The 27,839-nt window shown below is 42.0% G+C and overlaps 1 pseudogene; it reads left to right on the top strand.

The window, feature by feature from the left end:
• The first annotated feature begins 2,149 nt into the window (after positions 1-2,149).
• Positions 2,150-27,839, top strand: LOC134635395 (cytidine monophosphate-N-acetylneuraminic acid hydroxylase-like; annotated as a pseudogene).

The following is a 27,839-nucleotide window of genomic DNA, read 5'->3' as shown; positions in this document are numbered from 1 at the left end:
GCAAATAAATTTGTTGTTTGCAAAACTCAGTTACTTTTTTGAAGAAGTAACTACTAACTATTATTAATTACTTTTTCAAAGTATCTTGCATAGCACTGGTCATTATATACTGTATTTTGCAGACAGAGAGTTACAGGACTCTCTCCCAGACCACAGCAGGAGCTTCACACAGACTCATAATACAAGTCAGAGCTTCATAAAAAAAGAATGTTGTGTGTTTTCAAAATTGGAGTTCAAGTTATTTTTGCTTTCAATATGTTAACATATAAATTTGCAAACAACAAAGTTATATTTTAACATACTACACAGGTCATCAACAAGATTTTTTTTTAAATTTTCATTGTAAGTGGGCTAAAGCACTTAATTAAGTATTCTAACTGAAATGTAAACGCTGTAATTTGATTATTTTAGTAAACCATGTAACTTGGATGTGATGCTGGCGTGACCGCAGTGCACACGTCTGATGTTTTTCACAGTGGTCCACAGTGGTCTGTTTGCTCAGATACATGAAAAATTAGAGGGAACATTGCCTCTCTCTGTACATGCTCCTCCCCTATGACAAAACATATTCAAAACATCTTTCAATTTTCCCCATTGCAGATGTGTGAGGAGGGAGTGTGTGGGTGTTACCGTCTTGACTTTATTACTCAACCTCACTAGATGTTTGTGATACTTTTGAAGACAGGACTTTGCAGTAAGTAATTGAAAGTGAACTGCATCTGTTTGAAGGTGAGTAAAGTGTGCTGTAGTCTAAGTTTAAATTTCACTCTTATTCATATATGAATAAAACAGCAGTAGTTGTTGAAATTATTGCAAGGTTAGCACTCAGAAGGAATGTTAGATTTATTCAATGGGGTAGAAGAGATCCAGTCATTATTTTATGGTGCAGTGAAATGTCTTCAAAACAAAGTCTGACCTCTATTCAAATAGCTACCTAGTACTATGGGTTGCTATAAGTGCCAAAATACTGAATATTCTGAAGACTTTTTCTAGTCTGTTAGTAAAACGTTTCTCCAAAATGTTTTGAAAATTGGGAGAGGAGTGATATTGGACAGTAGTTTGTGAAAAGGTGTTTATTCCCTTCTTTAAATAGTGATATTATCGTTGCAATTTTCATTTCATTTGGAAATGAGCCAAGTTGAAAATAGATTTTAAAGGCTTTCACACATTAACAATACATTTTCCTTACAACTTGTCCACTGCAGAAAGAAAAACTGAATATGGATTTTTTTTAATTTTTACTTATAATTTCAGTTTCACTTATCATCTATTCCATGTTCGGGATTAGACGATAAATCTCAATCTGGTCCAGGATTTACAAAAAAGTCATTAAATGTATTTACTACCATGTTTATATTATAATTGTCAACAATATTGTCAGGAAAATACTCTGGATATATAATTTTCCTTGTGTAGTTTTTTTTAAAAAAAAACCCCATTTAATATGTTTTTTGTTATTCTTATTCTCATTTGTTAATTTCCTGTAATATAATTTCTTGCTAGCTCTTATAACTTCAGTTAACCTGTTTTTGTAGACTTTCTATGTATTTTCAGATTCTATAGTTCTCAGTTTGATAACATTTCTATAAAGATTGTTTTTCTTTTTACAAAAAACATGGACAAATTTATAATTTTTATTAATCATTTGACTTGTGCAAGTTTTATCATATAATAATTTAAATATCTCTACAAATTAATTGTAGGTTATATCCACATCTTTCTCTCTATAGAACTCATCCCAGGCTTAAATAATTAATTTAATGCTTTAATTGTTCCCTCTGTTTGTATTCATTTCTAAACAGCTTTTATAAATACTTGTGCTTTAGGCAAAACAAAAAACAAAAATTAGTACATTTAAATGCCAGAGCTGTCATATTTGGATTTTCACAGTGCTGGTGCATTCACCAGTCTTGCAGTCTTGCAGTGTTTAACATGCAAAATCATAACATTTTCTGGTACAGCTGCTGCTTATCTTTATGAATCTTTATGAAATCTATCACTTTTCCTTCTAGCAATCTAACCTATAACCTACATGCAGAAACATGGACAGATATCTTTAGAAACAATGACATTTAGTAAAAAAAAACATGTAGCTCTACAAAAAATGAAAAGAAAAGCTTTAACTGGCAATTTTTAACATTTAGGTAAAATGACCTCGCAAACAACGAAGGTGTCACTATCACTGGATGCTGAAGCAGTTGGCTCGCTCAAAGAAGGAGTCAATTTCAAGAAAAGCCCAAAGGGTGGAAAATGTTACATCATATTTAAAAGCAATAACGGCTTTAAAGCATGCAAGAACCAGTGCAAACATCAAGGGGGGCTGTTTGTAAAGGACATTGAAGACCTGGATGGCATATGAGAACAGGAACAAGTACCAGAGATTACTTATTGTCAGTTACTGACTTTTCCTGTTAGCTGACATGCTTCTCTGTTCCCACAGGACAGTTAAATAGACCAAACACAACTGGAAATTAAATGTATCAACCATGAAGTATGTCAACCCACCTGACAGCTTCTTGCAGGATGAGCTTGGTAAGTTCTGTCCGTACATTGCCATGTATATGTTAGTTTATGGAATATGACACGTTAGGGTAACAGAAAACTGTGTATAAAAAGTGTTGAAATTAAAACTGAGGATGAGGACACATTCATCATATCAATGTGACTTGAGTATTGTGTGGTAAAAAGTTCAAATTCAAACTGCCAGGTCTCCAAAAACAGTGTACTTAGACTTTTATACACTGCATGTTTCCTTTCTTGTTCAACCAGTGAAAAAAAAATTGTTCAAAGCTCTTGAAGTAGGCTGTATAAATAACAATTAATTTCAATTAAAAGATGAGCACTTTGCCAATTCCGGGTCAGCCGAGATGCTTGCAAACACTCATGTTGATACAAGGTGTGGCCAGCACTGTGTAAATGTTACACAAAAGTCAAACATCAAGGTAAAGGAAAGGTAGGACAATGATGAAGTGAAAAACTGACGCACCTGCTTTCCAGTATTAAAGCTAAGCACAGACACAATTAAACATTAAATTATTCCAGACAAAGTGCTAAGAAAGCAGTTTAATAACAAAACAATGTAAGTGTTCATGGAGCTAAACCTGAGATTTTTGTCCCACCTTCAGAGGTAGAAATGTTGGATGATGGGGGGCTTCAGCTGCTAGAGCTGAGCCCCGTCGATCCCTGGATGACTGATCCCCGAGAGCCCCTGGAGCTCCAGGAAGGAGAAGTCAAAGTATGTATTTTCCTATTGCACTATAGGAAAGCACAAACCATGCATACATTTTTTAAGTCAACTTCTTTTTTTAATGTATTAAAAGAGTATTGTCCGTGATAAAGTGATCATTTTATGCTTTTCCCCCCTGGAATGACATTGAAAAGATGCTATTCAAAAGTAATATGACATATACCATGTAGGTCACATACTTCACACATGCTTGCATGGAACTACAGCTTGGTGAGAGAAAGTTCATGTTCGACCCCTGGTTGAAGGGTCCTGCATTTTCCAGGGGCTGGTGGCTTCTCCATGAGCCTCCTGCAGATGCCCTGGACAGACTGTGTGCTGCAGATCTCATCTACATCAGCCATATGCACTCAGACCACCTCAGGCAAGCTCTGCCATTATGTTTGTGTTATTTATTCTTTTTGCCTTTATTAGACAGTTACAGTGGCAATAGAGAGGAAAGTGGGGAGAGAGACAGGCAAGACACAGAGCAAAGAGCCGCAAGTGGGACTCAAACCCACTCAGCATTCTCACAGAGTAACAGGAAAACTGTAGGAGTATTATTCTGAGGGAAAATAGCTGATAGCTTCTGATAACAAGAAAGTGAAAAAGTGAATTCCTCTGAAAGCCAATATGGGCTCAAAATGTGGTCATAAATATTTTGTACTTGTAAATTAGTTTTGTACTTGTAAGTCAGGATTTGTATGTGTAAAAAGAATTTGTGTGTGCGTAAAAAAGATTTGTGTGTGGACTTAGCCAAAAAAACACCTGCAAGTTACAAGTACGAATTTTGACCCTATTTTTCTTCCTTTCATCTGATTGGTCAATGTCATGTCAATCACAAATGTAACAATCCAATCAGAGAACAGATGGGTTTGGCTGTCGGAGTGGTGCTTTTTTGAACTGCAGGTCCTTGAAGGGTAATCCAGTTTGAAGCTGGAGGATCTCTATATAAATATCCGATAGAAGCTAGGTCCCCTAACTTTCAGCAGCTGTTGAAAGGATAAAGTTGTGGTATATCAGTGGTTAGAAATATCATTATTACTTTAGGATTAGTTTAACACAAAGTCAGGGCTGACCCGGGACCATTGCTGTGAGTCACAGTGCACAGCATAAAGGTCCTTTCACATCGGACGCAGCATGTGCTGCTAACTGCTAACTAAAAGCAAAGGATCCAGAATTTGTTGCGCTGGCTGCTGAGCTCTGTGGGTTTTTGCAGCAGCTCTACCTGTACTAGATGCACCTGCTCCTTGTCGTTTCTATCTCTGACCTTATGTCCTCTACAAGAATTTGTTTTGCTAGTTCTTCAGATGTTCAATAAAAACATGTATGCTAATTCATAACGAAGAAAGCTTTGTAGTGAAGACTGTCATTTCCAAAACACTGCTCCCACCCCCCCCCCCCCCCCCCTTGCGGTCCGCAGCGCTGTTGAAAAGGCTGTGGAAGTCCCTGTGTTAAGCACGTAGACCTGTGACACAAAAATCACCAAACTCGGACGACCACAGACTGTTTTCCTTCATGGTGATGAAGGAAAACGCTGGGTTGGCATGTAAAAGGGCATTTATTCCCTTCAAGGACCTGCAGTTCAAAAAAAGCGCCCCTCCGACAGCCAAACCCATCTGTTCTCTGATTGGATTGTTACATTAGTGATTGACATGACATTGACCAATCAGATGAAAGGAAGAAAAATAGGGTCAAAATTCATACTTGTAACTTGCAGGTGTTTTTTTGGCTAAGTCCACACACAAATCTTTTTTACGCACACACAAATTCTTTTTACACATGCGAATCTTTTTTACGCACACACAAATTCTTTTTACACATACAAATCTTTTTTACGCACACACAAATTCTTTTTACACATACAAATCTTTTTCACACACACACAAATTCTTTTTACACATACAAATCCTGATTTACAAGTACAAAACTGATTTACAAGTACAAAATATTTATGACCACATTTTGAGCCCATAGAGGTTTTCACATGACTGTCAGTATTCAAAAAAAGAATATATTAATGCCATACTTGTCCTCTCTCTTCTCTAGTTACCCCACACTGAAAGTCTTGGCAGAAAGGAGTCCTGATATGGCCATATACAGTCAGGTCCATAAATATTGGGACATCGACACAATTCTAACATTTTTGGCTCTATACACCACCACAATGGATTCCAAATGAAACGAACAAGACATGCTTTAACTGCAGAGTGTCAGCTTTTATTTGAGGGTATTTACATCCAAATCAGGTGAACGGTGTAGGAATTACAACAGTTTGCAAATGTGCCTCCCACTTCTTGAGGGACCAAAAGTAATGGGCCAGAATAAGAACCATAAATCAAACATTCATTTTTTAATACTTGGTTGCAAATCCTTTACAGTCAATCACAGCCTGAAGTCTGGAACACATAGACATCACCAGACGCCGGGTTTCATCCCTGGTGATGCTCTGCCAGGCCTCTACTGCAACAGTCTTCAGTTCCTGCTTGTTCTTGGGGCATTTTCCCTTCAGTTTTGTCTTCAGCAAGTGAAATACATGCTCAATCGGATTCAGGTCAGGTGATTGACTTGGCCATTGCAAAACAGTCCACTTCTTTCCCTTCAAAAACTCTTTGGTTGCTTTTGCAGTATGCTTTGGGTCGTTGTCCACCTGCACTGTGAAGCGCCGTCCAATGAGTTTCGAAGCATTTGTCTGAATATGAGCAGATAATATTGCCCGAAACACTTCGGAATTCATTGTGCTGCTTTTGTCAGCAGTCACATCATCAATAAATACAAGAGAACCAGTTCCACTGGCAGCCATACATGCCCACGCCATGACACTTCCACCACAATGCTTCACTGATGAGGTGGTATGCTTAGGATCATGAGCAGTTCCTTTCCTTCTCCATACTCTTCTCTTCCCATCACTCTGGTACAAGTTGATGTTGGTCTCATCTGTCCATAGGATGTTGTTCCAGAACTGCGACGGCTTTTTCAGATGTCGTTTGGCAAACTCTAATCTGGCCTGCCTGTTTTTGGGGCTCACCAAAGGTTTACATCTTGTGGTGAACCCTCTGTATTCACACTGGTGGAGTCTTCTCTTGATTGTTGACTCTGACGCACATACACCTGCCTCCTAGAGAGTGTTCTTGATCTGGCCAACTGTTGTGAAGGGTGTTTTCTTCACCAGGGAAAGGATTCTTTGGTCATCCACCACAGTTGTGTCCCGTGGTCTTCCTAGTCTTTTGGTGTTGCTGAGCTCACCAGTGCGTTCCTTCTTTTTGGGAATGTTCTAAACAGTTGTTTTGGCCACGCCTGATGTTTTTGCAATCTCTCTGATGGGTTTGTTTTGTTTTTTTCAGCCTAATGATGGCTTGCTTCACTGGTAGTGACAGCTCTTTGGATCTCATCCTGGCAGTTGACAGCAACAGGTTCAAAAAGCAAACAGCACACTTGAAATGAACTCTGGACCTTTTATTTGTTCATTGTAATTGGGGTAATGAGGGAATAACACACACCTGGCCATGGAACAGCTGAGAAGCCAATTGTCCCATTACTTTTGGTCCCTTAGGAAGTGGGAGGCACATATACAAACTGTCATAATTCCTATACTGTTCACCTGATTTGGATGTAAATACCCTCAAATAAAAGCTGACAGTCTGCAGTTAAAGCATGTCTTGTTCGTTTCATTTGGAATCCATTGTGGTTGTGTATAGAGCCAAAAATGTTAGAATTGTGTCGATGTCCCAATATTTATGGACCTGACTATATGTTGGTGACACATCCAGACCGGTCTTTTGGTTAGTAAGGTGGCAGAGTTCAAATAACCCATTACGTCTGTCACTTTAAATCTGATCATGTATTATTTGTGTCTGCTTCAGGTATTTGAAGCAAAGCCAAGTCAAGCTGACCAATATCAATGTCATTCCTTTTGGTGTGTGGCGAAATGTAAGCTAGTGCTTCTCACACTTGGCTAAAAGAAAATGCTAAATAATTCCACAATGAAGTAAATATACTTATAAACTAATATACTTCTGAATGCTATAACGAAATAAAATAAATCTGTCTTTGTCTCACTCAGGTTAACGATCACCTGAGATTTATGATCCTGATGGATGGTGTACACCCTGAAATTGACACTTGCATTATTGTTGACTACAAAGGTGTTATTTTGAGTAATATAACTACTTCTGGTGTAAAAATCTGTCTGATTTAAACATTCAGTTCTTTTGTGATTGTAGGTCACATGATCCTCAACACTGTGGACTGCACCAGACCAAATGGGGGCAGGCTACCACAAAATGTGGACTTGATGATGACGGACTTTGCTGGAGGTGCTTCTGGATTTCCCATGACTTTCTATGGAGGAAAATACAGTGGTGAGTGTTAGTTCAGTGACTAGTTCCCCCTCAGTGCACAGCCCAGTATTAGTCATAAGTCACCATACTTAGTACTTAGTAATGCTAGCAAACCATTTTTTGTAGCAGGCTGTATGCATGCATACTTTTTGATGTTACAACCTGTCCATTCAGTCATGAGAATTTGCAGGGTTTGATTCGCTTTTGGACTCGGCCTTAAGTTTTCTCATCAAGCAGCTGCAGCTTTTAGCACATCTGCATTGGGTTCTTTTTTTCCCTGAGGTTGCATGTGTCTATCTAACAGTGATCAAGACAAGCTAATGGGAAATTCCAAACTACAACTCTGCCCCACCTGTTTTAACCAATTGGATAGATGGACATTTTCCACATAAAGCTTTGTGTAATGCTAAGATAGGATAGGTACTGTCTCTTTTGCCAAGCTGGCTGTAGCTACAGCTGATTCCTCCAGGTGGATAAACGAACACGTTAATAGTGGCTTCAGATAATATTTTACTGTTGAAAATTTTAGCAAACAACCAAAGGTTACTAATATTTTTTCTGCATAGAAAATACATTTTTCTGCTATGTCATGGAAAGTCATGGTGCGTATAGTTTTGCATCATTGCATCGCTGGGTTAGTGAAAAACAAAATGGTCTCAACAAACTAATTTGTTTCAGATCTTCATGGAACATCTTTCTGAACCATAAAGAGGCTTGGAGTCTCTTGTAGTTGTTAGCGAACATGAAATGAAGCACATATTGACTGTTTGTTTCCAGATTCCTGGAAGACAGAGTTTATCAAGAATGAAAGGAAGAAGCTATTGAACTATAAAGCTATGCTGGTGAAATCCCTACAGCCAAAAATCTACTGCCCATTTGCAGGTTATTTTGTGGAGGCTCATCCGTCAGACAGGTAGTTTTTTCTTTTTTAGAAGGATTAAGATAAGATAAGATAAGATAAGATAACCTTTATTAGTCCCACACGTGGGATTGATTGCGTACACACAATAACAGCAGTGGACAAAGAGAACAACAGTGTTATTTTAGCGCTGACAAGGGCAGATGCACCCTGTCAGCAAATGTAACTAATTCAGGTTTATTTATTTCTGATACAATTCCTTGTCCCAACTTTTTAACCATATTTTTATGTAATATTTTATATTTAGTCTTTAAGTGGGATTTTAAGATAGGCTTTAAAGGATTTTAGGTTAACTGCATTCTGCTCTCGTTTAGTTAATATAGTGGTGTGTAGCAACAAAAAGGTATGCAATATTAATTTGTACTTTTTGTGCCCTTTCTTTTCTGTCTATTGCTACTGTGTGTGTGGGTGAGAAGGTACATTCGGGATATAAATGTCAAAAATAGTGCAGAGGACCTAAATGCACTTATCAATAAGCTTGCACCACAAATCAAGACTTGGACACCCAAACCAGGTGTCGTGCTGGACCTTGGCGTCGCTCTGAGAGACCCCACTAACAGGTTGAAGCAACTCAAACAAAGTGTGTTTTCCTGTGTGTGTATGTGTGTGCATGACTTTATATTTTACCCCTTGGCCAAATAAGTGGGGGGAAAAAAAGACATGTTATGTTGAACAAAGTGTTTTCTGGCTGTTACTGACTGAAAACAGTCACAAAAAGACTGCACTAAAAATGTTCTTTCTCCTTGGTTGCTAGCAGATTGCCACTATTGTCGGTAGTCTGTGTGAAAGATGCTGACTTGTCTGCAAAGACTGTGAAACCAGCTTCCAAAAGCACCAAAGCGCTTGGTCATGGGGGTTGTGCGATTGTTGGGGTTTCCTCTGTTTTGCACTATTGTAGGTTCTTTACCTTATAATATAAATGTTGTTGTGATTTGGTGCTATATAGATACAATTGAATTGAATTGAACTCACCACTTGTGAGACACTGGTGTGTCTCAAATCAGAAACAGAGAATTTCACCTTGAAAGAATAAGTTGATAGTGGAACTGCTGTAACCAGAAGAAGGAGGCTTTATTTTGAAGGCGTACGTTCCACTGTCTCTCTTAACGTTGCGCTTTTTTACAATTACAGTGGCTTGCAAAAGTATTCGGCCCCCTTGAACTTTCCCACATTTTGTCACATTACAGCCACAAACATGAATCAATTTTATTGGAATTCCACGTGAAAGACCAATACAAAGTGGTGTACACGTGAGAAGTGGAATGAAAATCATACATGATTCCAAACATTTTTTACAAATAAATAACTGAAAAGTGGGGTGTGCGTAATTATTCAGCCCCCTGAGTCAATACTTTGTAGAACCACCTTTTGCTGCAATTACAGCTGCCAGTCTTTTAGGGTATGTCTCTACCAGCTTTGCACATCTAGAGACTGAATTTCTTGCCCATTCTTCTTTGCAAAACAGCTCCACAACTGCTCTGTGACGGCCTCAGAGGTTGTCTAAGAGAATATTGGGAGCAACAACACCATGAAGTCCAAAGAACACACCAAACAGGTCAGGGATAAAGTTATTGAGAAATTTAAAGCAGGCTTAGGCTACAAAAAGATTTCCCAAGCCTTGAACATCCCACAGAGCACTGTTCAAGCCATCATTCAGAAATGGAAGGAGTATGGCACAACTGTAAACCTACCAAGACAAGGCCGTCCACCTAAACTCACAGGCCGAACAAGGAGAGTGCTGATCAGAAATGCAGCCAAGAGGCCCATGGTGACTCTGGACGAGCTGCAGAGATCTACAGCTCAGGTGGGGGAATCTGTCCATAGGACAACTATTAGTCGTGCACTGCACAAAGTTGGCCTTTATGGAAGAGTGGCAAGAAGAAAGCCATTGTTAACAGAAAACCATAAGAAGTCCCGTTTGCAGTTTGCCACAAGCCATGTGGGGGACACAGCAGACATGTGGAAGAAGGTGCTCTGGTCAGATGAGACCAAAATGCAAAACGCTATGTGTGGCGGAAAACTAACACTGCACATCACTCTGAACACACCATCCCCACTGTCAAATATGGTGGTGGCAGCATCATGCTCTGGGGGTGCTTCTCTTCAGCAGGGACAGGGAAGCTGGTCAGAGTTGATGGGAAGATGGATGGAGCCAAATACAGGGCAATCTTGGAAGAAAACCTCTTGGAGTCTGCAAAAGACTTGAGACTGGGGCGGAGGTTCACCTTCCAGCAGGACATAAAGCCAGGGCAACAATGGAATGGTTTAAAACAAAACATATCCATGTGTTAGAATGGCCCAGTCAAAGTCCAGATCTAAATCCAATCCAGAATCTGTGGCAAGATCTGAAAACTGCTGTTCACAAACGCTGTCCATCTAATCTGACTGAGCTGGAGCTGTTTTGCAAAGAAGAATGGGCAAGGATTTCAGTCTGTAGATGTGCAAAGCTCGTAGAGACATACCCTAAAAGACTGGCAGCTGTAACTGCAGCAAAAGGTGGTTCTACAAAGTATTGACTCAGGGGACTGAATAATTACGCACACCCCACTTTGCAGTTATTTATTTGTAAAAAATGTTTGGAATCATGTATGATTTTCGTTCCATTTCTCACGTGTACACCACTTTGTATTGGTCTTTCACGTGGAATTCCAATAACATTGATTCATGTTTGTGGCTGTAATGTGACAAAATGTGGGAAAGTTCAAGGGGACCGAATACTTTTGCAAGCCACTGTACATAGACTGCTGAGTAGTTTCTGAGTGTTTGTAGCTCTCTATACTTCTTTGCAACCAATACCTTGCTTGTGATTTCACACATTCAGTCCAGATTCATTCCTAGGATTTCAAATACTGCCCTTTGTAAAAAAAAAAATAAAAAAATACAAGAACTGCTGTGTGACTCCCAGGTCATCACATGTGGACAACAATCATCTTATATGTACTTTGTATTTCTTTTAAAACACCATTATAAAATTTTGCTGTTAAATATTGCCACAACTGATTCACAACTGGCACTGGTGGTCAGGTGCCAAAGGACACCTTGGACAGATTTCTGGGATTCCAGCAGGATCTGATAGAACAATTACTTGATAAGAAGAGTGAAAATATTGGGCAGTTATATTTTTTACGTTTCTGCCTCTTCTCTGTAGCACACTAAAATCATATTATAGATACTATATTAAAGCACCATTTTAGTTCAGTTTTATTCATATAGTGCCAAATCACTATAACAGTTGCCTCAAGGTCCTTTATATTGTAAGGTAAAGACTAAAAGCTCAACAATCAAATGATGCCCTTTGAGCAAGCACTTTAGTGACAGTGAGTAGGAAAGAGAACCAGGCTCAGGGAGGAACAGCAATATTCCACGACTAGCTGGGGATGATGGGAGGGAGACAGACCAAAAAACATGCTGGAGAAGACAGCCAGAGATTATTAAAAACTCATAATTGAATCCAGGGGGGTGTCTAAACATAGTGAGTGAAAAGGGGTGAGAGAAGGAGAATTGCTCAACTAAGTCTATTGCAGCCAAGACTGCGTTTGACAAGTGTGAAACAGATCTTGCGCTGAATGAGAAAGAGAAACCTAAGAAATTGACAACATTTAATTTGGAAATCTTATTAATAAAGATTAATGTAAACTCTGCGTAACCCACATAAAATGAGGGTAGCACTTTAAGGACTGATAAATATGAGGAGAGATGGACAGCCTGCCGAACCAATCGAAATGCACAGGTCCCAGTATGCTTTGACCAATGGGAGAGCAGCCTGCCGCTGTATGTCCCACCCACCTGCTCTGTGTTCGCTGCTATGTGTGGAGGTAGTCGCGTGCTGGCAGGAGAAAAGAGAGACTGAAGCTTTCGAGCTGGGAAAAGTATTAGATATAAGTTGCAACCAACTATGCTGCACATAAGTTCGCTGATTATCAGCTACCTTCCATGTTAAGAGTAGCCACAGTGAGTAAACAGGCGAATGCTGCAGTTTTCTGGCGACTTTAGAAAGTACCGCGTGGAGCTAAACTGTTAGCCTTTGTTAGCTCTGGTTGCTATCAACTGCTTTAAAGTTCATCTCAATCTGCTTCCAGAAAGCCCCGCATTTTCCGACCGAGAGACACCATACCATTGTCTTCGGCCGTGATGCACTGAGATCGGTCAGGTTTTTTTCTTGTATGCTGAATTGTTCCTGAGGTGGATTCCTCCGGTGAAATAGATGGCAAGCCTTCCCACCTGGACTTAGAGAGACTGAGATTCGCTTCTTTTCCACTTGATGATCTGCTGCACCTTGCGGTGTGGTAGGACTGTATCACTCACACTTTCACACACAGCTGGTTATACATAAGACCACTGACTGACATTCTCCCACCCCTATTTTCTTTCACACCCTGGGAATATTTTGGACTTTACCCCTTGGACATTTTTTATTTGGGACTTTGAATAATGAGCTGTTGTGTAAAACATTCTCCACATGTGAAAAGAGTGTGAGATTTTCATTGGAATGTACATTAGATTTGTGTAATCTGTTTCTGTAAGAGTTAAGGAGTCAGGTTACTAGGGTGCACCCGAACATTGAAACCCGAACATTGAAACCCGAATGTTGAAACCGAACATTGAAAACCAAAAGTAACACTTGGCCAAGTCATTGTTTTAGTAGTTTATGTGTTTTACTTTTCTTTCTTTTTGTAAGTTTCCTTTCTACCATTGTAAAGTGTCTTTAACCTGTGCTTGTCGAACTTATGGTTTATTTCACTAAAGTCGGTTGGTTCTTTTGAGTTACATTCTTGTCTCTGTGTCTCATTTAAACACACCCCTGTGCTCCTATAGTCGAGCCTATTGGCCCATTGATATATTCTTTTCAACAATTCCCCTTACTGTGTTACATCTGTCACCTCCATATTAATGAATTCACAACAAGAACGGAGAAAATTCTGTTGTGTTGCTATACTCGTCTTTGGTGTAGGGATGCAAAAAGCATTACACTAGAAATGTGTCTAACAGGTGGAAAAACCAAGGAAAACAAAATATTGTCCCACAGAAATATCTATAGCAGGGGGCTCAAACTTATCTGAGCTGTGGCTCACTGCTGGCACTGCCATGTCATTGGAGGACACTTTAGTATTCAAGTAATACATGACAAACAAACAAGAAAACACCCACAAATATTTCTAAAAATGTAGTATTTTGCATCATTGCATTATAATTGCATCCAAATTGCATTATATTTTTTCACGTCAGTATACAGGTTGCAAGTGGCCCCCAGGCCGCGGGTTTGAGACCCCTGATCTAAAATCGTTATTATCATAATCATGATGTCCACAGTAAGGAAAAGCGTGCCAATAAAAGGGTTTTTGATGGACACTATGAAGGAAGCCACTGTCAACACAGGTCACGATAACAAGATTGAATATCAGCAAATTCTAGCAAACATTTAAATTGTCATCTGGATTGAAATGATAATAATTATGACAATGCATGCACACTTCTATCTTTGAAAAAAATCTACTTTTAAGTGGAAATTCAGGCACCACCTTCAAATAAAACTTGAGACAGCCAAAGACAAAAGTATAGATCCAAATTGCAATAATCTGAAATTATTATATAAAATGCACATGTGGATGACGTCTAACTTCTAACTTCTTGATATTTCCTTTACTACAATCAACCACAGTGAGGCCATCACCAATCCACCAGACAGTGCAAAAATCTACAAGGACAACTGGGAGTTTGACTTGTATGTGAATGAATTGAACAGCGCCATCAGCTCAGAGATGTTTAAACATCAAAGCTGGATCCAGTTTTATTACACCTGGGCTGACTTTAAAAACTACAACCTAGTTGTTTGGGTAAATGTCCTAGGCAAAGATGAACATCTTCCTTCTTTTGCAACTTCTGTGACAAAAAATGTCAGTTGCGCATGGCACAACATTTCCTGTAGCTTAATATGTGATCTTAGGTGGCATATACTTTGTTCCTGTTCCGTTTTCTGCTCAAGAGTTCTTTGGTGAAAGCATCTTTGCGCATATCGTCTATGGTGTTATACCCCACCCTTTCCCTCTACTTTCTACAAGCAAGAGAGGTAAAATGACCTTTAACCTCATAAGCTCCAAACTCTTTCATGGCATGCATTTTTAATTTCTCTTTCCTATTTGGGCTGATTGGGACCTGATGAATGTAAAAACAAAGAATTACGTGATTTTTTTTTTTTAGCTGATTTTTGTTTCTGAGAAAAATTTAATCCACATATGAGGAAATTCGCTTTAAATTTCGATAGAACAGTGGCAGTATAATGTCTTCGTAAGCAGTGATGGGAATAACGGCATTACAAGTAACGGCATTACAAGTAACGGCGTTACTTGTAACAGTAACGAGTAATCTAACTAATTACTATTTCTATCATTACAACGCCGTTGCCATTACTAACAAGAAAATGCGGTGTGGTCGCGTTACTATTTTTCAACAGACGGCTGAAGCTGTGTTCAGCTTACTGCACGTAAGTAATCTGGGCGCTACAGCTTTAAGCAGCTGCGCGCGCTCCCGCGGATGGCAATCACTTTCTGGCCGACGATCACTTTTTGGCACAACACCTGGAGCTAAGGGGGCAAAACAATGAGTGCCTCTGTTTGACTGGAGGAAGAATAAAGTACTCGTGGTAAGCCAATCACATGACCACTTCAAGATGAGAAAGCAACAAGGTGCTATATACCAGTTTTTAAATTGTGTTGATACGCCACGTAAAACCAGAGTCATGAACATAAACAATATATACGCGTGTTTTATCCTCAATAGTTTTGTCACGTTTAACGTCTAAGTACAGCGCTAGCAAGCACTCTCTACTTATGAGCAAAAAATAAAAAAACAAAACAAAAAAAAGCCCGTTCGTGTTGGTGGAAAAATGTACCATGTCGACCAATCAAAAAATGATATGGCAACATGACATTTGGTTGTTTAAGAAGAGGGGGAAGTTTTAGGAGTGACGGAGAGAGAGAGAGAGAGAAAGAAAGCAGAAAAAGAGAGAGCGCGAGTTTTGAGATGTGAGAGATTTGTGACGTTTAGCATGTTTGGAGTGTGTAATTAATGTGTTGTCTTGTGTAGTTAGTGTGTAGTGTTGTGGATAGTTTTGTGTTGTGTGTCAGAACAATGAGGTGACTGCTGTCTCCAGGTAGAAAACAGGAGTGATAGACCTCCTGTTGTCAGACCTGCAGGTATCAGGCTTGTGATGTTCTCCTTTATAGTGGACAGAAATTATTTTTTGGAGCGGCACAAATAATTTGTGTGGCATCTTACTGAATGCAGGACACCCGACTGTTATGTAAATAGTTTGAAATGTTTATAAAAAGGGTAAAAGGTAAATGGCTGCAAATAACTTGTTTGCAAAACTTGTGCATAGGATTTTAAAATTGACAATTTGCATTTAAAGTTATGAAATATGATTCAATAAACATGTTTGTGGTTGTTACAGTAAAAAATCTAACTTTTTCTACTCGGATTTTATGTTTTTTGTCTGATTTTAGATCAATTGTGTTAATACAGTATGTCAAAATGAAAACATAACTGTAAATTCAGACATGTGAGGTTGTGCTGAAAAGGATGATACCAAACAAGGCAAAGTAAATAGTTTTTAAAGGTGAAATGTAGAGGTAAAATCAAAAGTGGTTAAAAATGGCCAATTATACCCTGGACCCCAGAGGGTTAAACATTTTTTTTTAAAGTAACGCAATAGTTGCTTTTCAAGTAATTAATTACTTTTAGAATCTTGTAACTCAGTTACTAACTCAGTTACTTTTTCAAAATAACTTGCCCAACACTGTTCATAAGTGGATATCAGGCCCTTGTAGATTTACTATTTTGATCTAGACAACCCAAAATGTCCACATATGTGGACACCAGGTCCTTGGAGGTTAAAATCTAATTGCAAAAAGAACTAAGTGTAGTTTGGTGACTTAACTTTTAGATGGATTTACAGTTTTTAGTGTTTGCAGTCTCCTAGTGAACCAAAATTAATTAATTAAAAAACTTTCAGTAAACTGAAAACTAATGAAAATTTAAAGGCGGCATCTTTTTTTTCCATTTTACTATTCTGATGCTGCTCATGATTTCATTTTGCATGCTGTGGCAAGTCTGCAATAACATCTCAGCACTCAAAACTGGTCACCCTATGACAGCAAAAACTGCACCATCGATGATGTTGACATTGTTTCCATGTAGAATGAAGGTGTAGTCAAAATTTTAAAAATTAGAAATTTATTTTTAATTATTTAAATGTATGTTTAGTTTCATGAAACTATATTTCATGAAATAATTTGGCAGTGACTGTTTTTTTTTTTGCATTTTATTTTTTACATCAATTTAATTCAATTGATAAAATATTAAAGCACCAAGAGTGAACTTTAATTTCAGTGTCAACAGCTGTTAACTGAGTCAACTGTGTGAGTGATACAGTGGCCTTGATTTTTCATATTCAATTACCCAATTCATTTCATTTTCTAGGAGCTTATAGGTACAAGCAAGCTACAATAGTAGTTCATAGAAATTGGCACGTCCGATACAGGTCAGCTTATGCTTGAGATAATGTAAAAAGATCTGTTCTGATTCTGCATGACACTTTCTCTTCCCTTACTTCTTTGCTTGATCCACCCTGTCTGATTTCTCTTTAAAAGATCCAGTCTATCCCCTTAGGTAGGAAGCTACATTTTGAACTAAAAAGTGCTCCTATGGTCCAAGCATTTCTTACTGTTCATTGCCATTTTATTCAAACTCCCATGTAGGTCACTGAAACAGGTGACAATTTTGAACACCTTCCTCATGGTTATGACTACCTCGTGGACTTTGGATCTGTCATTCCCTATAAAAAGACCTGACAGAGAGCATTACTATGTTGAGGTGAGTAACCTAAAACTAAACAAACAGTGCATAAGAGAACCAGACAAATTACCTTAACAAAAATGGTCTAAAAGTGAGTATTTTGCCAACTGTTGACTGGAATCTGATTGGTGTCAAAAATCTGTTTGGTCTGAGCCTGAATTTCTGATAAATACTGATATAAAAAACAGCAACTGATAGCTGTCGCAGTGAAGGCATGGCAGAGCATTAAAAAGGAAGAAACCCAGCATCTGGTGATGTCCATTAGTTTAACACTTCAGGCTGTCATTGCCAGCAAACGTTTTTCAACCAAATATTAGAAATGAACATTTTATTTTGAGTAATTTAATTTGCTGATTACTTTTGAGCCCCTGAAATTCTTGCGTAGCATTGCTGTGCAGGCATCCAAAAGCAGGACTTTCGAAATTCAAAAGAATGAACTTAGGGAGGCAGCTTTATTGTGCTGTGGCAAAACACTTGGTACAAGAGAACACAACTTGAACAGAAAACTAAACTAAGGACTAGAAACTAGGAACTGAAAAGCAAAGGAACTAAGAGACTAGAAAACTAGGAACAAGGAGCTAGGTGCAAGGAGCGACACAAGGCATACAAGCAGAGAAAAACACAGGGCTTAAATACACAAAGACTTGACACTGTGACATGGAGATATGACTGACTACGGAAAGACAGAGAGGGAACATGAAGCATGGAAACAAGAGTAGCTAAACGAGAAACATGGAACACAGGAAGGGCACAGAGACAGAAACCTAAAGACTAGGGACTATAAAAAAAAACAAGAAGAAAACAATAAAGACAACCAAAACCATGAACAACAACAAATCAAAGAGTATAAACTTAACCCAAAGTTACACACACCTGGTCACAGACCCAGTACCATGACAGAAATGAAGGGAAAATGCTTTAGTTCCTCACATTTTTATGCATCTTTTTGGTGATTGCAGCCACTCTGTGAATGGTACTTATGACCACTGATCAATGGTTGTTGATCAATGGTCATCACAATTTGCATATTAATGATCAAGGAACTGACCTCACAGCCCATTGTTCATTCAGTGGTGCTAGTTTCAGTCCTTGTGCAAATGTCCTGTTTATAAGGTTGGAAACCTAAAGTTCAGTGAGACTGAAGAAGTCACCTGGATGAGTGATGAAACATTTCTCCCACTGAAAAGGTCGAGATGAACAGAATCAACCTTTTGGGATTTACTTACCTGAATGATAGAGCATGCATCAAGACACTTCAGGCTGTAGATTTATTTAGAAATAAAGAATTTAGGTTCATAGCACATGGTCACAAAAATTTTGGTCATGCACCATGGTCATAGTATCACTGTTTTCCCTATAGTTACTATAGCAAGATAACTGATAAAGATCAAACCTGATTCAAGATTCAAGGGATTGCAAGATGGCGCTGGAGTGACGGCAGCCTTTCCAAGTAGCTCTGCAACACCGCACCTTTTCTTAACTTTTAACTTTTTTTAAAGTAGGCTTTCAAACTTTATTTCACTTTCCTCTAGTTCCTCTACTTTCTACCTCTTAGATATAGCGATACGAGATGGATCATGCACTTTTTAAAACTTCTGGAACCAGCTCCTTCATCTATTCGAGAGCGGAGCTGCTTGCACTAAACACAAAGGCACAACATCCCGACCGAGATAAAGAGGAGCTACAGAGGCTGCAAGGCTGGAGCGAGGAAAGCGGATCACCGGAGGCGATTCAAACCATCAATCCCAACAGTGATAATGGGCAACGTGAACTCGCTACAGAACAAAATTGATGAACTGTGTGCTCTGAACAACCACCGACTATACTGTGAGTGAAGTTTATTTATCTTCACGGAGACGTGGCTAACCGAGCTAACGCCGCAGGCTAACGTAGACCTATGCGGTTACACATCCGTGAGAGCCGATAGGGACACACAGGCCAGCGGAAAAAGCAGAGGTGGGGGACTCATTGTCTACATTAACAACAGATATTGTAACCCTGGACACGTCTCCGTTAAAGTATCGGTATGCCGTCCGGACCTGGAGCTGCTAGCCGTTAGCTTGTGGCCATACTATCTACCTCGAGAGTTCAGTCATGTTTAGGGATGGGTATCGAAACCCGGTTCTAAGTTCTAAGCTAATCGACCTTAGTATTCTCCTTTTTTAAAAATAAGAATCGATAAGAGAATCGATAAAGAATCGAATCATTAAACAGAATCGAAAATGGAATCTGAATCGTGAAAATCTTATCAATACCCATCCCTAGTCATGTGATCTGTGTGTGTGTTTACATCCCTCCGAGGGCTGAGGCAGCAGCTGCCTGTGAGGAAATACACACAGTTACAGCAAGACTGCAGACACAGCACCCTGAGGCTTTCATTACTATATCTGGAGACTTTAATCATGCCACACTAGATTCTACTCTGGCTGCTTTTCACCAGTTTGTGAATTGTTCCACACGAAGCAACAGGACAATTGACCTACTGTATGCTAATGTGAGAGATGCATACAGAGCCACCCCCCTCCCCCCACTAGGGAAGTCAGACGACAACCTGGTTTACCTAAAGCCACAATACACACCCCTCGTCCAAAGGCAGCCTGTCACAATGCGCTCCATTAGGAGCTGGACCCCAGAAAAGGAGGATGCCCTGAGGGATTGTTATGACACCAGAGACTGGGATGTGCTTCTGAGCCCACATGGTGAGGACATAGAGGGGGCGACACACTGTCTGACAGACTATCTCTTTTTTTTTTTTTTTTTTTTTTTAACCTGTCCCGTTTGGTTCTTTTGCCATCAGAATTATTGTCTAAAGGCGAAGAAAGATGCCCAACGGATTTACTTTACCAAATGGACCATCCCAGCCTTGCCGTAATGGTCCATTTGATTCAACTTTTTATTGTTTATTTTATTTTCACTTGCTGAATACGGGACAGACTTGACTGGAGGAGAGAATGTGGAGAAAGAAAGAGGGAAAGAAAAAAACCTGAGAAGAGGGACGGGGAAAAAGGGCAAAAAACAAAAACCAACAGAATAAGCAGACAAAAAATACATATATCGATCACCTGGATCACCTGTTGAGAAAGAAAAAAGAAAGCAAGCAGAAGAAAACGAGAGTAATAAACAAGATCACAATGATATATGAGAATATGACAGTAAATACTAAATATTAAACATTATTGTGCAGCACGTGAGATCGACAGCGCACAGTGTGCTTTGAGGTAGGAGCCAAAAAGGGTGTAATTTGTGTGTGTGATCACCCGTGTGTACACCTGTGAGCATGAACGCGCTTGTTTTTAAAAGGTTCCTTCATGTAATGATCTGCTAGAGGGTGTGGGGGGCCACTGCCCCGACCTCCAGGGCATGAAGCAGGTATGGAGGAGATCAAGACTCCAGACATCCAGAGGCCCCCAGAACACAAGAGACCAAGGAAGACCAACAGAGGGGCAGCCGCGCCACTATCCCAGAAAGAGCTGAGGAGAGTCCCAGATGAGGGGTCACTCAGCAGCCGCGGAGCAGAAGCCAGGGGGGGTTGCAGTGACGTGCCCGTGAGCTCCGCCGGCAGCCAGCTGTGCCTGAGTGGCCGAGCCCCGGGCCGTGAGGCCGAGGGCACCCCATCCCCAAAGTGGCCCGAGCGAGCCCCAGGCTCCAGGCCCCAATAAGCAGCCGCCAAGGAGTGAGCCGGTGGGTACCTGGGCGCCCACCCCCGGAGACAGAGAACCACCAACGCACCGATGTCTGAGGGCGTCCGCCACCGGCAGGGGAAGTGGTGGGGGGAGATGGGCCTCCAAACCTTGGAGGGCCTGAGATGTCCTCAGAGAGGTGGCGTCTGATACCCAACCTGACATATAGACACAGACAAACAGGCACACACAGATACAAACATCTATTCCCACCCTCATGCTCTCATATACAATTGCTCAACACTCACCCAACGTGGAGACAGACATAGAGAGACGCTGTACACACAATCACACTCCCCAAGTGTACTCTAAGCCCCGAGTCTAGGTACCCTTGCCCCTGGAGGGGGAAACTGCACCCAGACTCAGGTGGTGTAACCCTTTTCCCTGCGGTGGGGAGAAGCAGACCGCCCCGACTCCGCAGCAGCAGGGAGGCCCCATACACCAGACCCCAGTCGGACGGCCAACTCCTCCTCCTAGCCCCCCTGCTCCAGCAGGCCGCAGAGAACGGGGGTGTAGGAAGACTCCAAACCTCCCTCCACCCGCTCATATGTACTGTTGATGTATGTGTGTTCTAAGGTGCATTTAAAACCCAGGAGGGCATGGAGCCACCTGCCAGAGCAGCAGGTAAGCATATAGCCCCTCCTGCTAGCCCTCAATGTCTACATGTATTTAAAATTGAGAGGTGGGCAACGACGCCAGGGGTGAGGTGTACACCCTGATGGTAGTTTGGAATCCGTGTAGCGTGCCCACCTCCAAGATCCTATATGTATGTGTAATGAGAGTGTGAGTAATGTGAATGTCTAAGTTGTGGGATAAAATTGAGGCAGAGGCAGCCAGAAGGGGACAGAGGGGGGGGATGTCTCCTCTGCACCCTGGTGACACACCCCTACCCCAAGGCCCTGCATGTGTGGGTGATTGTGGTGGAGCGGGAAGAGGGAGGCCACTGGAGATGGGGAGGGAAGGAAGGGAGGGGCAAGTGACCCCTCCCTGGGGCCAGCTCCCCCGCTGACCCCAGTAGGCACCCCCATGCTGTGCAACCCGCCAGGGAAAGGGGGCCCAGGCCCATCCGGACCGGGGCCCAGTGCAGCAGCGCCCCCCGGTCCCACAGAGCCCGGGACAATTCACCCGACCCCACCACAGAGAAAACTGCACCCACCCCATCATCCACTCATCTTCCAGACTACACAAGACAATAGACGCCCAGGCTGAGATCTTCCTCCACCACTCCTGTATCTCCCCCTCCTGCAGAGAGAGTTCCTGAAGAGAGGAAAGCTCCTGCAAGATGTGACAACCTCCCCCACCAGTTGAAGAGCCCCCCAGGTGGCTCGATGCACCGGCGGCACCCCGCGCCAGGGCCGGGCCCCCATACACCCACCCGCCCACAACCTCGGCAACACACCAACCAGGACCCAAGCCCCTGAGGCCCGGCCAGGGCCCCAGCCCAGAGACGGAGCGCCCCCAGAACCTCACGCCCATCCCGGACCCACCCAGGGGCAGCCAGGCTACCAGGTCAGTAACCCACGTCCGTCAGCACAGACCCTCCCCTAGCCCCGCTGCACGCAGCCATGAGGAAACCGTCACCTAAGAGCCAACAGAGCCCCTAATTGGCCATGACCGCTACCCCGGGTTGAGCCCCCCAAGGAAGATGCTCCTGGGGAACCCCCCGACGCCCTAAGCCTGTCCCTACCCCCACACCAATCACAACAGTGAAGGTGGGACCAAACTATGGCCCCCCACCCCCACTAGGTGATGGAGCTGATCAAAGGAGCCCAGAGCAATTGATCTGATGTGGTGGCAGAGGCTGTATCAAGACTAATGTAATCTAATAGATAATTTCTATATTGGTTAGAATTAAGATTATTTTTATTTTTCCAGTTCATGAGGACTGTTTTCTTGGCTATGCATAGGGCAGTGAAAACCATATGGGCTATATTCTTTTCCGTAGTGACATTATCTAAGCTGCCCAACAAACATACTAAAGGAGAAGTTGGAATGTTACATTTCAGACACTTTGATAAGTCTTCACATATCTCACGCCAAAACTTCTGAACTGGTGGACAGACTATCTCAACTTTTGTGTGGATGCGGTCGCCCCTGCTAAGACGGTACGGTGTTACCCTAATAACAAACCGTGGGTAACACAGGAAGTCAAAGCTGTCCTCAACATGAAGAAGAAGGCCTTCAGGAGCAAAGTGAAGGAGGAGATGAAAGCAGCACAGCGGGAGGTGAAACGCTGCCTGAGGGAAGCAAAGGACACCTACAGGAGGAAGGTGGAGCAGAAGTTGGAGAGGAACAATATGAGGGAGGTCTGGAATCGTGTGAAAACCATCACAGGCCACAACACCAAGAACAGTACAGTGGGGGGGGGGGGGGGGGGACTGTGGAGAAGGCAAACAAACTCAACAACTTCTTTAACAGGTTTGACCAGCCCACAACCCCCCCACCCTCACCTTTACTACAGAGCCCTCTCCCTACTCTCCTACCTCCCTCGCTTCCCCCCCTCCCTGACACTATGACACCCCCCTCCTCTAACCCCTCTCTCAACAGCAGGACATCTTTCCCCCCCTCCTTCCAATCATCTCCCAGTGTCACAGTGGATCAGGTCAGGAGACAACTGAGGAAGCTTCGCCCCAGAAAGGCAGCAGGCCCAGACAAGGTGTGTCCTAGGATGCTAAAGGCGTGTGCTGCTGAACTTGGGGAGCAGCTACAATGAGTCTTCAATCTCAGTCTGCGACTGGGGAGAGTGCCCGCCCTATGGAAGACATCCTGCATCGTCCCGGTCCCCAAAAGGAACTGGCCCAATGAGCTGAATGATTTCCGACCGGTGGCACTGACGTCACATTTTATGAAGACTCTAGAGTGGCTCTTCCTCAACCTCCTCCGACCACAGGTACAACATGCCCAGGACCCACTACAATTCGCATACAAGGCGGATGTCGGAGTGGAGGATGCCATCCTGTACCTCCTACGTAGAGCCCACTCACACCTGGACAAGGGAAAAGGCACAGTCAGGATCCTGTTTCAAGTGCCTTTAATACCATCCGGCCCTGTCTGCTTCAGGAAAAACTAAACAGGATGCAGGTGGACCCCTGCCTGGTCGCCTGGATCTCAAACTACCTCACCGACAGACCACAGTACGTCAGGCTGAAGGACATCACGTCTGACACTGGTCAGCAGCACAGGAGCACCACAGGGAACTGTGCTGTCCCCTCTTCTCTTCACCCTGTACACCTCTGACTTCTGCTACAACTCTGAATTATGCCATATTCAGAAGTTTGCAGATGACACAGCCATCATGGGGTGTATCTGGGATGATCAGGAAGAGGAGTACAGGAGTCTGCTGAGGAACTTTGTCACATGGAGTCACACAAACAACCTGCAACTCAACACCTCAAAGACCAAGGAACTGGTTGTGGACTTCGGGAGGTCCAGAGCAGGTCCACTGCCGGTTCAGATAGAGGGAGAGGAGGTGGAGGTGGTCAACACATACAAGTACCTCGGGCTGTGGGTGGACAACAAACTGGACTGGTCATGCAACACGCAGCACCTGTAGAAAAAAGGCCAAAGCAGACTGTACTTCCTCAGGAGGCTGAGGTCTTTTAACATCTGCAGGAAGCTCCTGATGATGTTTTACCAGTCAGTGGTTGCTGGAGTACTTTTCTATGCTGTGGTGTGCTGGGGGAGCAGCACAGCAAAGAAGGACTCATCCAGGCTAGAAAAACTGATCAGGAAGGCTGGCTCTGTGGTCGGCATGAAGCTGGACACTCTGGTGACAGTGGCAGAGAAAAGGACACTAAAGAAATTGCTGGACATTATGGACAATGCTGGGCATCCTCTGCACATGGCCATAAACAACCAGAGGAGTCTGTTCAGTGACAGGTTGCTTCTCCCAAAGACAAGAACCAACAGACTTAAAAACTCCTTTGTCCCACACGCCATCAAACTGTTTAACTCCTCTCTGGAGGGGAGAGGGAGGGGAAACAGGTGTAGTGCCTTTTCAATGTGCAATACTTTTAATATCCAACGGTGCAATAGACTCACAATACTTGAAATGTTCAATTCCCTTGTATTCTTATTCCTATTTATTCTATTTATCTCTTTTGTATACTCTGTATTTATATGTCTCTGTATTTATATATGTGTATATATGGTATATTTCTGCTCACATTCTGTAACTTCTGTAGGTAGGTGCTGTGCTATTGGAAACCGAATTTCCCGGAGGAACCCACCCGAGGGATTAATAAAGTTCTATCTAATCTAATCTCTAATCTAAGTTGCAGACAGTATATAAAGGGCAGATTTATTAAGTCTAGCTGTGTTCCACCTGCTCCCAGTCTCATACTAAGACTAGCTTTAACACACATAACTTAGAGCATGACTGTCATGTTATCTTTGGGGGAAAAAAAGAATAAAAGTATATTTATTCAAATGTTAAACTATTTATAAAAGAGTTTTCTGCAGTCCGCTTTCTTTTTTGGTTTATACAGATCCAAGTGTCAGACCTGGCATTTTAAAAATTAGACCTTCTTTTTCAGATATAAGCATTTAAATTGTTTAAGAATGTAAAAGTACTAAAGGTGCAGAGTTTAATGACTACCCATAGAAAATTTAAAAAAATATCTGATTCATATTTGGCCGACAGAGAGAGAGCATTAGCAATCAGATTCTGAAACTAGTAAAACAAACCCTCAACTCTTTGACCATGGTACCTTCCCTTAATCAGGCTGTCATGGAAATACGTACTACTGTATTACTACGTAATACTGAAATACATAAAATACTGTCGGTCTGTTTTTACTGATGAACTCGACAGTGTTGTTAAATAAAGGTGTACTCATTACATGAGAGCTACCAAATGTTCTTCTCCAAAAGTTGAATCTGTTCATCTGGACGTAGCGTTTTGTGGGAGAAACGTTTCGTCATCATCCAAGTGACTTCTTCAGTCTCAGCTGACTGCAGGTTTCAATCTTATAAACAGTACATTTGCATAATGACTGAAACCAGCCCACTGAAGGAACAATGGGCTGGGAGGTCAGTTCCTTAATCATAATTATGCAAATTCTCATGATCATTGATCAAAACCCACTGATCAAAGACCACTGATCAATGTCCATGAGTCCCATTCACAGAGAGTTGGGGAATGGCTGCAATCACAGCATTGTAAGATGGTGACAGATGTACCCTTAGGCCCCCTCCTCCATTCAGAGATGGTCTTTCCCTTTTCACGTAAATGGCCTCCTTGACTCCGCCCTCAAACCAGCGTTCCTCCCTGTCCAGGATGTGTACATCCTCATCATTGAAAGAGTGTCCACTGGCCTGTAGGTGTAAATAGACTGCAGAGTCCTGGCCTGACGAGGTAGCTCTTCTGTGTTGTGCCATCCTCTTAGCCAGAGGTTGTTTGGTTTCCCTGATGTATAAATCCTGGCAATCCTCCTGGCACTTAACAGCGTACACTGTGTTACTCTGTTTGTGTTGGGGGACCCGATCCTTGGGGTGGACCAATTTTTGGCGCATCATATTTTGGGGTTTAAAAGCCACAGAGACCCGGTGTTTAGAAAAAATGCATCTCAACTGTTCTGATACTCCTGACACATATGGGATCACTACAGGTTTTCTCTTAGGCAGCGGTTGTCCTTCTCTCCTGGATCGGCTGGAGCTTTCTTTAGGTGTCTTTCCAGCTTTGACAAAAGTCCAGCTGGGATAACCACATTTACTCAGGGCCTTCTTGATGTGATGTTCTTCTGCCTCTCTGGCTGCTGTGTCTGTGGAGATGGTGTTCGCTCTGTGTTGTAGCGTCCTGATGCCACCCAGTTTGTGCTCCAGTGGATGATGAGAGTCAAACCTTAGATACTGATCCGTATGTGTAGGTTTACGGTACACGTCAGCTTTTAGATGTCCCCCATTACTGATGGAAATCTCACATGTATATCTTTCGCCATCTTACAATGCTGTGATTGCAGCCATTCCCCAACTCTCTGTGAATGGTACTCATGGCCATTGATCAGTGGGCTTTGATCAGTGGTTGTTGATCAATGGTCATGAGAATTTGCATAATTATGATTAAGGAACTGACCTCCCAGCCCATTGTTCCTTCAGTGGGCTGGTTTCAGTCATTATGCAAATGTCCTGTTTATAAGATTTGGGGAAACCTGCAGTCAGCTGAGACTGAAGAAGTCACTTGGATGAGTGACGAAACGTTTCTCCCACAAAACGCTACGTCCAGATGAACAGAATCAACTTTTGGAGATTTACTTTCCTGGATGATTGAGAATGCATCAAGACGATAGCAAATGTTCTATTTACTGTCAATCACTTCTGTGCTTTACAAAAATGGCTATTGAGAAATGACAAGAACCTCAAACACCTGCTTGCAAAGAGTAGTAATGTGTTTCTTGATCTCCTTAAAGATTAAAAACAGGATTGGAGTGATGAGGTACATGGTGCTGCATGGCTGCCTCTGGGATGATCTGTACATTGGCTTTCAGAACCGCATCAGCCGAGACCCAGATGTCTACCACCACAAGTACACATATTTTGTCTCATATGTTAGAATCATGTGTAATAGTTAATCCACGACAATGTGAATGGAATACAATAATGACACCTCAATTTGTACTTCTGATTAACTGTTGTGCATTGGTACTGTAAATGTTTCAACCTCTAATCTCCTCTTGTTGGCCTCTAGGTTCTGGACCCACTTCCAGGCAGAGCTACCAGTTTGCAAGCCAGACTGGGACCACTTCCTGCAGCAGGTGACCTCCATCAATGAGCCATACATACCCCGTGATGAGACATCGATAGGAAGTAACTGTGTTGTGTGTTGA

The sequence above is a fragment of the Pelmatolapia mariae genome, linkage group LG10_11 (genome assembly GCF_036321145.2).
Source record: "Pelmatolapia mariae isolate MD_Pm_ZW linkage group LG10_11, Pm_UMD_F_2, whole genome shotgun sequence".
Lineage (NCBI taxonomy): Eukaryota > Metazoa > Chordata > Actinopteri > Cichliformes > Cichlidae > Pelmatolapia > Pelmatolapia mariae.
Note: the sequence above shows the minus strand (reverse complement) of the source record. Positions and strands in the feature narration are given on the sequence as shown.